Here is a 14,125-nt window from a genome sequence, read left to right as displayed (position 1 = left end):
TTCTTTTGGTTTTTAAAAAACAAAAACCATATATGTTTCGATACTGTTATTGGTTTTCTATTTTTTAAACTAAAAAAACACGTTTTTATGATTTATTTAGTTTTATATATTCTTTTATAAATATAAAATCAAGTTATTTTTAAAAGAAATTTCCTTATCTAATGTACATAGCTATAAAATTTATATTTTTGTTTTAACTTTTTTCAAAAATCCATATTGATATAGCATTATCAATATTTTAAATGACGGATTAATCACAAATGAAATTAAGAATACTAGCAAAAATGATATCCACGAAATACAAGATGATAATAATAATTTTAATTATTTATATTTTCCAATGATTTTAACTTTGAATATTGCAATATAAAAAACTTTATGATATATTCTAGTTAAAATGAGGGGAAAAAAAGAGAATTGATGTGAAAATAAAGTTGTAAGCCAATAAAATATTTTTGACATTATTTTACCATTTAATTTTATATTAAAAAAATAGAAAATGCATAAAAGTAAAAAAAGAAATATTTGCTGTGAAAATGAGGATCACGACGAGAACACAGAAATGGAGAAAATATAATATAATAATATATTTATATAATAATAATAAATAAATAAAATATAATATAAAATAAATAACTAAAATCATTTAATAACTAAAATTATAAAATTGGATAATATGAAAACTAATAGAATTTTGAAATGGATTGCTAAAAAAAAAGCATTATATTGAGATCCACCAAATGCCACTATTTATAAACAAAGTGGTAAGTAAGACGTAGACGTACATGGACACCAAACATGAATTATTATAAGACACATTGATAATATGTAAAATGATACATGACTTTTAGGACACTAAGCAATGGACATCTATTTTTATGATATTTATAATACTCCTCCTTAGATGATTATATTTATATATGAAATATGCCTCGTTAAAACTGTCACACCCCCTCCCAGATTACCCTCTTAACTTGGAAGAAGATGTGACGATAGCAATTACTAGTCCTGTTGCTAGCACTTACCACCTTAACCCTCTAACCTGAGTGCCAACCTACTAAATATGATTAATGTATACAAGTAGCTCGCCTCTAGAGGGCTCCACCTACTTTACTTGATCACATGCAAACAGTCATGACATAATATCTATAGGTAAAATATTTACAGTTGGACCAAAACTTCTCTAACAAAGCCCCGATCCTCCTCAAAGCATGTGTACATAGATATAGACCATCAACCTAAGTTCTTTTTAAACTAGCTGGGCCTTTTCAATGGCAAGCAGCAGTAGGATCAACCTTGAGGAATCTGACCGCTACTTGGGAAAAGAAAACATAGGAAAACTGTGAGCTAGTTGCCCAGTGAGTGACTATAAAAATTATATTATGCCATGCTTTACATTATTATAAACATGTAAACATATTGAGAAACATTTCAAGCAACTTTCTTTAAATACATAAACGTGGTCATAACATCAAGCTTTAGAGAAGAAAAATCGTTAAATATCAATAAACATCCTTAAACATTATTAAACCTTAGTTGAAAACGAGCATACATCGCTCTAGTTCCCAACGTCTGTATTCGGCCAAGAGATCCATATTTCGGCCTCTCTTTGCTGGTATATGGCTTAGGAGACCCATACTTCGGCCTCTCATTCAGAACTACCTACGTGCACGTGGATTTTTCTAAGTACCGTCAACACATTAGCTATTATTACCCAGATACCTTCTCCATGTCTTTCAGTACTGGGTTCTTTTCTAGCATCAAATCAAGCTTTAATAGTAAAAGATTTACAATAAGAATCATTCTATTATAGCCTTTCTATAGAAATGCATGCTTCATCATAGAAACTTAACTTTTGTAATGAATTTACATTATACCTTGGCATTCGATAAAACATATACAAGTTGGAGAAGAAATGCTATGCAATTTATAAAACATTTGTTGCTTGAGAATGTATAAACTTGTCATCAACATTACTGAAATTGCATAGTCTTTTATACACAAACATTGAAAACATTAAGTTCTTTTTAGTCACTCACAACTCGTCATGGTTCTTAATGGTTTGTAAGCTTCTCCTAGCTCCTCTTGGCCTGAAACGACATAATTCCTGGTTAGATTCCTTAGAATTCCCTTCAAAATGCTTCAAGTAGTTTGTTTACTAGTGAAAACCTTGTTCAACAAGATTATCATTGCTAACGAGACTGTCATCATGAGTGAGACCTTCTCCATGAGCGAGATCCTCAAGCATTTCACTAACAAGACTTCATCATAGCGAGACTTACCAATACTAGCGAGATTTATATCAACACTAGTGAGATTCAGTAAAAAAATTCAGTGAGATTCTTCTTGAGCGAGATTCAGCACAAAAACTAGCGAGATTATCATCCTGAGCAAGATTCACATCTTCTTTATCTCGCTCTTGGTCTCTATGGTGAGCTGCTTGCTTGATATTCTCAAGCAGCTGCTTGTTTATGCACTGAATTCCTGTTTCAATTTCAAAAATTCATAACTCAAAATAAAGAACTCTTTTTAAGAAACTTCCTTCTACAAACCTGTTTAGAATTAAGTTAACTTTCTTACCTTAAAATATTAATCCTAAACTCTTTGTGATTTGGCCTAGAGCTTCTAATCTTCACCTCTGGCCTTGATTAATATTAGAACCTGGCCCTTCTGTAATTTCTTTACTTTTCATCCTTCTTTCTGTGAAATATTTCTTCGACAAACCAACCTCAAAAATTAGATTCTCTCAGATTTCAAATGATACCGATATCACTTAATTCGCCTGAGTCATTTGTCAAAACCGAACTTTTGAAGTTCATCTTCCTTTTTATACTTCTGGCCGCCTCCCTTGAATGAATATCAAACTGCCACCTCACCCAATAGTAACATAGTACTTTTTGGCCAAATTCAATTAATAAATCTCTTTAATCTCTTTTTTTTTCTTTCCTTCATTCGTAATTCCTTGTGATTAAATAATAGATTTTCACTTATCATTTAATTAACATAATATCCTCATGGCTAAACATAATTGTATAGAAAATATAGAATTCGGGGTTTACAAGAACCTTACTAGGAAAAACCCAATGAGAAAAAACTCTAGTGAAGGAAGAGTACATATTTCAATAATACATACTCCTAAAAGAATACAATATATTTACTTCCCTTCACGAAAACATCATTTAAGATCTTTGAGTTTCCTCATTCCAATGTTGTGTGCCAATTTTTCAAAAGTTGCGGTTGGTAATGCCTTTGTAAATAAGTTTGCCAGGTTATCCTTCGAACAAATTTGTTGTACAGTGATGTCGCCATTTACTTCAAGATCATGAGTGTAGAAAAGCTTTGGTGAAATATACTTTGTTCTATCTCCTTTAATATATCCTTCTTTGATTTGGGCTATGCAAGCTATGTTGTCTTCGTATAATATTGTTGGAAGATTTTTATTAGAAGACAAGTCACATGTTTTATGAATGTGCTGAGTTATTGACCTTAGCCATATACATTCTCGACTAGCCTCGTTAATTGAAAAAAATTTCAGTATGATTTGAGGAAGTGACCATTATAATCTTTTCACCAATCGCCATGATATAACAGTTCCTTCACATGTGAACAGATAACCTATTCGAGATCTAGCTTTGTGTAGATCAGATTGATGGAATACACAAGCATGTAATAGAAGCAAACAGAATCAATAAGCACTCTAATAACATTTAATTTGAGTTTTAAAGCATGCATTTTCAGAAAATCACAAGTGGGTTTCAATTACATACCTTTTGTGATGAAATCTTCGAATCCAAGCTGCTTTTCACTCCAATTTAGCTCAAAATCAGTCCGTGAACTACCAAGAGGTCTTCTATACTATTCTCAGCCTTGAATTTGAATGGTGGAACTCAAATTTGAGTGAATTTGATAAGTGTTTTTGTGGGTTTGAAGAGGAGGAAGAAGAAGAACCAGAAACCAATTTTCCAGCTTTCAATCTTTGTCAAATTACTTCATCTCAGAGAAATGAAGGTGCTTTATTACTAAGAAATATGCAGGCAATCTCTGAAACTTCAAAGCCAACAGCTCATTCAACAATTGAAGTGGAAATTTGCTGTGATTATGCATGAAAAAATACCTCATCCTCAATCCAAGATCATACAGGAGGGGGTCAAACGACTGTGTTCTGTTCATTGTGTTCGAGTGCTGTTTTGGATGCACTGGAAATCGGTCGAAAGATACTTGAAGAATAGTTCTTCAAAGGTACGCATACTATATCCCTTGAATCTTATTGTAGCATGCGGTAATTTCTATATATGTATAATCTGTTTGTTTCCGGTTAGACTGTAATTGTTGTGTTCAATCTGAATGGAATTTGGAACGATCCATTTTCGCTGCTCATGGAGATCTCTATTTGTGATTTCCTTCAAATCTACCTCCTTTCTTTGGGTAAACCCTTTTGCCACAAGTCTTGTTTTGTAGATCTGTACCTTACCAGCTTGGTCTCGTTTTCTCTTGTAGATCCATTTGCAACAAATGGGTTTTACTCATTTAGAAGTGAAATACATAGATTCTCTTTTAAGGTCCATGACTTTAATCCATTGGTTTTTATCCACATCATTCATTGCTTATTTGAAAGTCAATAGATCCTCTAAGCCATTATTTTGTATGATACCTTGAGTTTCAGTTAAACCCATGTACCGGTTAAGCTGTTGCACAACCCTGCCACTATGATGGGCATTCTCATCTCTTAAGAATGATGTGAAATACCAATTTCATTAATAACTCTTGTTGATGGACCTGCTTTGTCAACAACTCTTGTTGATGTATTTGTCATTTCTCTGGACATTTCATTTATTACTACTTACTGTGAGGTTGATGATTCTTCATATGGTCTTCCTCCAGGAAGGTTGCATTTGTCGATACAAATACCTTGTCTTCTTGAGGATCGTAAAAGAAACCACCTTTCGTTTCTTTTAGGTAGTCTACAAATAGGCATACTTTTGAATGACGTTCCAACTTTTTAGGATTTTTCACCAACACACGTGTCGGGCAACCCCAAATTCTAAAGTGACGTAAATTTCTTTTACGTCCTCTCTAGAGCTCGTAAGGTGTTTCAGAAACACTTTTTGAGGGAACCATATTCAAAATATATGCTGCAGTCTGAACTACATAACTCCAAAAAGAACTTGGTAACTGAGCATAACTCATCATGGAATGAACCATGTCCAACAAAGTTCTATTTCTCCTTTCTACCACACTGTTTTGATGAGGTGTGCCAGGGGGTGTGAGTCGAGATTGGACTCCATGTTCTATCAAACAGTTTTGGAATTTCAGGTCTATATACTCATCACCTCGATCTGATCGAAGTATTTTAAGCTTTTTACCTAATTGATTTTCAACCTCAGCCTTATATTCTTTGAATTTTTCAAATGATTCAGAATTTTGATGCTTAGGTAAATATGCCCATAACTTGAATAGTCATCAATGAAGTTGAGTTCATACCCTCCTCTAGCTCTAACATTCATCGGACTACAAAGGTCAGAATGTACAAGCTCTAAGGGTTCTTTGGCTCTAAGACCTTTTCCAAAAAAAGATCTTTTAGTCATTTTACCATCAAGACAGGATTCACAAGGCGGTAATGAACTGTCTTCTAACTTATTTAGATGACCGTTCTTAACCAGTCTCTCAATCTTGTTGAGATTTATGTGACTCAGCCTCAGGTGCCAAAGATAGGCATTTGGAGAAACTTTCCTTTTCTTATTATGGGTTTCAGCTGTTTTAAACATCTCTATGTTTAAAATGACATTTACCTTAGTCGGTTTTAATAAATATAAGTTATTTTCTAATTTTGCAGAACAAATTTTAATATTCTTCAAAGTAATAAACACTTCATTATATTCAAAAGAAACTTTATAATTTTGTTCCAGCAAACAAGAGATAGATATCATATTCCTTTTAATAGAAGGAATGTAATAAATATTTTTAAGCAAAATGTATCTATCTCCTATAAATAACTTCATTCTCCCACTGCTTTAGCTGAAACAACCTCCTCGGTCCCTACTTTAAAGATTGTTTTGCCTTTTATCAACTGTCTTCAGGAACTTGTTTCCTGTGAGAAAGTACAGACATGATTAGCAGCACCTGAATCAATTATCCAGGTTTTATCGTTTTTCACTAAACATGCTTCGATAACAAGTAAATCATATTCATCTTGTTTTTCGAATTTTGCATTTTCATCTATATAGTTCAAAACTTTAGATGAATGGGAGATTAAGGACAATACTCTGTTAAAACCCTTTTGGAACCATTAACTGCTAGTAATTTATATGTTGATTCATTTTTTCGCTAATTAATTCGAAAGTGAGTATTCTAGAAGAATTCGACATGCTAAAAATTTTAAATAAATTTTAATTAGCAAATTGCAACTAAATCCAAAAAACAAATTTTAGCAGAACAAGTAATAGTGTACCTATAACCATTATTTATTTACAACGATGCTATATTAAGTCAGAATACGTGCTACCGAGGGGCAGTCAGATATTCCTTCACTAAAGCAAACAATTTTGACCAAACACTATCTCTAGAATAACTCTTATTCCTATAGCCATTTAGTTACCATTTTCGATCTGAAATTACTAACACTTTAGTAATTCTGTAAATGTTACTCTTCGTTTTCAGACGTAAGAGGTCGGTCTCAATTATGCTACCAAAATGGAGAGTCAAGGTTGGGAATGGACCTATGAAATCCTATCCATTTCTGGACTTTGAGTTATTCAGAATCCTATGTTACAACCCTCCGAGGGGATAGCCGCTGTAAAACGGCTAGTTTTTGTCACCTAAAATGACAAGCAGGTGCAACATAAGAATCTTACGGTCCAAACTAACGGAAGAGACCACAGGATATGTTGACACATATCCTTCAGCCACTTACTATGAATTACTTCTCTTATTCACCTTGCTCTTGACCCATAAAAACACTTTTAGAATGGAGCGGTCGAGGTATAATCGACACGAAGCGTTGTATGGATCTCACGGTATGAAGAGCGACTTTGGCGCGCATGATTCTAGGCTGGGATGAACAGCATCGTGACGTGCATCCTAGCATTGCAACGCTCTTCATCCTTCTAAGGAACAGCGTTGCAACGCTCTCCTGTGGCGTTGTGAAGCTGCAAGGCAAAGGCAACTTCTTCAGAAAACTACTGCTGACCATGCTCGAATTTCTCTTCAATTACAGCCTAATTTGGACTCTAATGACTTCAAATAAATTACAGACTCTAGAGCACACATATAAGCTCATCAATAAAGAGCCAATTACAAATTTAACTTAGAAATCAAAGAGAAACCTAATGCCAAAGTTGAAAAAACCATCCATATCAGTACAAAACATGCAAACTTAGAAATTCACCCATCAAACTCAAATTAACATTAATTGAGTGCTTAAATCACACTCTGATACCAATTGATGGAATACATAAGCATAAGTACTCTAATTACATTTAATTTGGGTTTTAAAGAATGTATTTTCAGAAAATCACATGTGGGTTTCAAGTTACATACCTCTTGTGATGAAATCTTCAAATCCAAACTGCTTTTCGCTCTAATTCAGCTCCAAGTCAGTTTGTGAACCACCAAGAGGTCTTCTTTACTATTTTTCAGCCTTGAATTTGAGTGGTGGAACTCAGATTTGAGTGAATTTGGTAAGTATTTTTGTGAGTTTGAAAAGGAAGAAGAAAATGAACCAGAAACCAATTTTCCAGCTTTCAATCTTTGTCAAATTACTTCATCTCAGAGAAATGGAGGCGTTTTATTACTAAGCAACATGCAGGCAATCTCTGAAACTTCAACGCCAGTAGTTTCTTTAACAATTGAAGTGGAAATTTGGTGTGATTGTACAGGAAAAACACCTCATGCTTGGAAGTGAAAGTGAGAAAACCCCACTTTGTTATTTTTCCATTTAATTTCAAATTGCCAATTTATGTTTTTTAATTAATTAAGATATGATTTAATCAATTCACAATTTGATTAAATCAAAATCTAATTTCTCAAATTGAATTAAATTTGGAATTAATTTGAATTTATAATTAATTAATTTAATATCAAATATTAAATTAATCACTCACCTAATTTTCAACATGAATCTTATTCATGTAATTAATATTTAAATCAATATTTAAATCAATATTTAAATATTATAAACTCTCCAATTTTGTTTAATTTAAACAAATTAAACTTTAATTATATCAAATATAATTATGCAAATCCTAATTTGATTTTCAACCAATTCAAACTCAAAATCCTAATTTCAATTTGAACATTTCAAATTGAAATTCAATTTGATATCATTTCAAATTTACTTAATTTAACAATTCAAGGTGTTCATATTTTACGAGCTAATAGAGGATCTTATGGACCTACACATCATGAGCTCCAACGATTATGATTAATTGACTAAACTCTTTAGACCAAACTAATCAGTATTCGTTAACTATCGAGTCACATCACTATAGCTCGATAGTTGCACTCTCCTCACTGTAGATATATTTGTGTCCACACGATATAACCATAACTAGTAAGTCGACCTTTCACACTTTGTTTGTAATACCGACTGGGTCAATATGTTGTTTTACCCTCGATATTATGTCTTGTTCCTTAAGTTCCAACTGATCCTCTAATGAACAATTGGTTGATAATCCAATCACTAAACCGGATCCCTCTCAAGCCAGTGAGAGGGTGGGGCCCCTTGTTCAAGACCTGGATTCAGTACTTAAGAGAACAACCTTTCTCCTATCCCTAAATCGGGTAGGCGTAAATTTCGTCTTGTACCCTATGTTTCCAGCTATCTACCCGGTCTTACCCTGAAATGGGAGGCTTATTAAGCCGGTGCTGTTGAGCCAACACTCACCTATGAAAATCTAAGGATAATCTCGAATAAATAGGAGTTCATAGTTAGCTCAAGATTAAGATTGCATTACCTAGATCATCTAACCGAAATAGTCAATCTTAAACAATAAACAACGTTATAAAGTAAGTGTGACTTATTTCTTGGTCCGATCTTATGCAAACTCATTGCATAGAATGCCCCACTCCTCATGTCAATACATGAACGAATCTGGGTCACTTTGTTTATAGTATCTTTACAACAACTTGTAATAGCTACAGAGTAGGCCACATCCAATAGTGTTGCCAGAATAAGGTACCCAACCTTAATCATGTACTATAGACTGTTTTGACTATTTACTCGAACTTGATCCATCTTTTATATCTCTACATAAAGTTCAAGTATTCATATAATAGCCATGGATCTTAGTTTATTGGATTTAGACTCTATGAATGCAATTAATAGATTCAATACCTTTATTGAAGAAATGTTGAATAACATCTTTTATTGATAATAGAATATGTTTAACTTTTACAAACTGTGAGTTTTAGGACATAAAACCCAACACAGATAAATATCCATAATCTGCATAACTAACTAAATAAAAATTGATTTATTTGAATAAAACAAACCCATATCGATTGTTCCTCGAAGATAATGGAGTATATGCTTAATTTCGTTCCAATGTCTTTTTGTAGGAGAAGAACTATATCTAGTTAATAAATTTATTGAAAATACAATATCTGATCTTCTATTATTAGCAAGATACATAAGTGCACTAATTGCACTAAGATATGGTACTTTGAGACCAAGAAGTTATTCATTATCTTCTCGAGGTCGAAATATATCTTTTTTTATATCCAATGAAAAGACTTCCATTGGAATATTTAATGGATGTGCTTTGTCCATATAAAATCTTTTCAAAATTTTTTCTGTATAAGTTGATTGATGAATAAATATCCCATATGCTAAATGCTCAATCTGAAAACCAAGGCAAAATTTTGTTTTTCTGAGATCTTTCATCTCAAATTCATTTTTACGGTATTCTATTACACTTGCAAGAGTTCCAATTATATTCAAGTCATCAACATATACAAATATAATAGCAAATCTTGATTTTGATTTCTTTATAAAAACACACGGACATATTGGATTATTTTGATATCCTTCTTTTAATAAATATCTACTCAGGCGATTGTACCACATCTATCTTGATTATTTCAATCCATATAGTGACCTCTGTAATTTGATTGAATACCATTCCTGGTAATTTGATGTAAATGTTTTAGGTATCTTAAATCCTTCTAGAATTCTCATATAAATATCATTATCAAGAGATCCATATAAATATGTTGTGTCTACGTCCATAAGATGCATATTCAGACTTCTATACACAGTCAAGCCAATTAAATATCTTAGTGTAATTGCATCCACCACTGGAGAATATGTCTCCTCATAATCAATACTAGGTCTTTGTGAAAAACCTTGTGCAACTAGTCTTGCTTTGTATCTTGTGACCTCATTATTTTCATTACTTTTTTCACAGATACTTATTTGTATCCCACAGGTTTGACACCTTCTGGTGTACGAACTACTGGTCGAAAACCTTCCGTTTTTGAAAGTGAGTTAATTCTGCCTCGATTGCTTATTTTTACTCAAGCCAATCTTTTCTATGTCGACATTCTTCAACAGATTTTGGTTTAACACCCTCATTTTTAGATATAATATCAAGAGCAACATTATACGCAAAAATGTTGTCAATAACTACATTAGTTCGATGTCATCTTTTTCTTGTCATGATATAGTTTATTGAAATCTCATTATTATCTTTAGGTTTTTCACTTTCCTCACTAGTCATATCAAGGATTTCTTCATGGATATTTACATCCTCAACCAAGTCTTTTTGTCTTTATTTTTCATCTTCGAGGATTTTTATCTTTGGATCCCACTGGTCTACCACGTTTTTTGTGTGTTCTAAACTCATTAGCGACAACTCTTTGTATCTATAAATGCATCTGGTAATTGATTTGCTATATTTTTAAAATGAATTATTTTATGAACTTCAAGTTCACATTGGTCTGCATGAGAATCTAAATGAGACAATAACGATGTGATCCATGTATTTTTTTTTTCAAATTCTTAATTCCTCCCCCTAATGTTGGAAAATTTGTCTCATTAAAATGACAATCAACAAATAGTGCAATAAATACATCACCCATAAGGAGTTCAAGATATTTAATAATTGATGGGGAATCATATCCAACACATATTCCTAACCTCTTTTGAAGACCCATCTTAGTGCGTTGTGGTGGAGCAATTGGAACATATACTGCGCACTAAAAAATTCTCAGATGGAAAATATTTAGCTCATGACCATAAGCTAATTGTAATGACGAGTACTTATGATAAGCTACTGGCCTAATGCGTACAAATGACGTTGAATGCAAAATAGCATGTCCCCATACAAATGAAGGAAGCTTAGCTCTCATAAGTAAACATCGTGCAATTAATTGTAAACGTTTTATAAATGTTGCTAAACCATTTTGTGTATGAACATGAGCTCAGGATGTTCAACACTTATCCCAATTGACATACAATAATTATCAAAAGCATAGGATGCAAATTCACCAGCATTATCAAGACGAATGATTCTAATTGTATAATCAATAAATTATGCTCTTAACTTAATTATTTGAGCAAGTAATCTTGCAAATGCAAGATTTCGACTTGATAATAAGCACATGTGCGACCATCTACTGGATGCATCTATTAATACCATAAAATATCTAAATGGTCCATTTGGTGGGTTAATAGGTCCACATATATCACAATGAATTCGTTCTAAAAATGCAGGTGATTCAATCCTCACTTTAGCTGGTGATGGTCTAATTATCAATTTTCCTTAAGAGGAAGCATCACATGATAATTCATTAAATTGAAGAATCTTTTGGCTCTTCAATGGATGTCAATTTGAATTCTTAATAATTCTTCTCATCATTATAGATCCTGGATGACCCAATCGGTCATGCCAAATTGTAAATATGTCTGGATTTATGAACTTCAGATTTGTTGCATATGTTTCAATTACTCGTATATGAGTATAATATATTCTAGAAGATAAATTAGGCAACTCATCCAATATACGTTTTTCATTTGAGATAGTGGATATGATATATATATATTCCACATTATTCTTACTATCAGTTTCAATATGATAACCATCGTGAATTGAACAATGCATATCAGTCTATCATATCAATCTCAATATGATAGACTAAAGAACAATGCATTGTCAATTGAAAATTTTGTTCCTTTAGGAAAAATAATATTTTATTTTCCAAAACCTTCGATCAGGTTTGTAGAACTTGATATTGTATTGACTAGTGCTTCCAGCATTGTTAGTTTGGAAAAATATTTTTTACTTGTAAGTATTATATGTGTAATCGTACTATCTGTCAGACATAGATCTTCTTTGCTCATTTTTGAAATACCCAATATATAAAAATGATTCATGTTTCTTCATTAAAAGAAAATAATTAAAATAAGAAAAAAAACACTTAAAATATACAAAAGTCACTAAAAAAAAACATAAAGATAGATAAAAAAAAACAACAACATTAAGTCTAGATATTCTCAAAGTCAAAAGAAACATTTGATGTTCCACACACCATGCCAATCTTCTCTTCAGGAAATTCAAAGAAGTCTACATCCAAATTTGTTATGTGGGATGGGTCAAATATGTCATTATCTTTGGCATGCAAAATTTGCTTCCATATTTTTTTCTTTTTTTCTTTAGGGAGGCTTGATAGAGGTCAACCAAGTGTTTTGACGTACGATAGGTACGTGATGAATGCCCAATCATTCCGCATGGGAAGCATTTATTTTCTACACTCTTTTAACTTTTATCTCATGGAGCTTTTCTTTTGTGATCAACATTTTGTGTGGTTTTTTTAAAATTTGAATGATTAAAGTGACCAGCACAAAAATAATAATAATTTTTTTCTCTACCATGGTCATGACCTCAACCATGACTATGACCACGACCTCGACTACGATTATTAACATTCACAACATTTACTTTGGGGAATGGTGTTATTCCGATTGGTCGAGATTCATGATTTTTCATCATAACTCGTTATTTTGTTCAGCCACAAGAAGAGATGAAATTAATTCAAAATACTGTTTAAAACATTTCTCTCGATATTACTTTTGTAGGAGCATATTCGAGACATGAAATGTAGAAAATGTCTTCTCTAACATTTTAACATCAGTAATTTTCTCTCTGCATAACAACAATTTCGAACTGATTTTAAATAATGCGGAGTTGTATTCACTTATTGATTTGAAATCTTGTAGTCTCAAGTGCGTCCACTCATAATGAGCTTTAGGAAGAATAACTGTTTTTTGATGATCATACCCCTCTTTAAAAAAATTTCACAAGATACAGGGATCTTTTATTGTAAGATACTTCATTTTCAATCCCTCGTAGAGATGATGACGAAGGAAAATCATAGCTTTTGCTTTGTCTTGACTCGATGTCGTATTTCCTTCTTTAATAATCTTTCCAAGATTCATAGCATCTAGGTGGATTTCGGTATCAGGTACCTATGACAAATAATTATTGCCGTTAATATCAAGAGTGAAAAATTATAATTTTGTGAGATTTGACATGGTAGCATTATCATAAAATATTGTACTTATGTTAGAAATTTAATAGATATTGAATATGCAAAAAACATTAAATTTATTAATTATAACGAAGAGGGAAAAACCGACATACCTTTAGGACCTACCTTTAGCAGAGAAAACGACAGAAGCTTGTGCTGATAACGTGTTGTGAAAATGAGGAGCACGACTAGAATACGAATATGGAGAAAATATAAAATAAATGAATAAAATATAATATAAAATAAATAACTAAAATTATAAATTTGGATAATATGAAAATTAATGGAATTTTTAAGTGAATTTCTCAAAGAAAACGATAGAAGCTCGTGCTGATAACGTGTTGTGAAAATGAGGAGCACGGCTGGAATACGAATATGGAGAAAATATATAATAAATGAATAAAATATAATATAAAATAAATAAATAAAATCATATAATAACTAAAATTATAAATTTGGATAATATGAAAATTAATGGAATTTTGAAGTGAATTTCTCACAGAAAATGCATTATATTGAGATTCACCAAATGTCACTATTTATAGGTAAAGTGACAAGTAGGATGTAGACTTACATGGATACCAGACATGAGTTATTATAA

This window comes from Benincasa hispida, chromosome 9 (assembly GCF_009727055.1).
Source record: "Benincasa hispida cultivar B227 chromosome 9, ASM972705v1, whole genome shotgun sequence".
Lineage (NCBI taxonomy): Eukaryota > Viridiplantae > Streptophyta > Magnoliopsida > Cucurbitales > Cucurbitaceae > Benincasa > Benincasa hispida.
The sequence above is the reverse complement of the archived record's forward strand: the minus strand, read 5'-3'. Positions refer to the sequence as shown.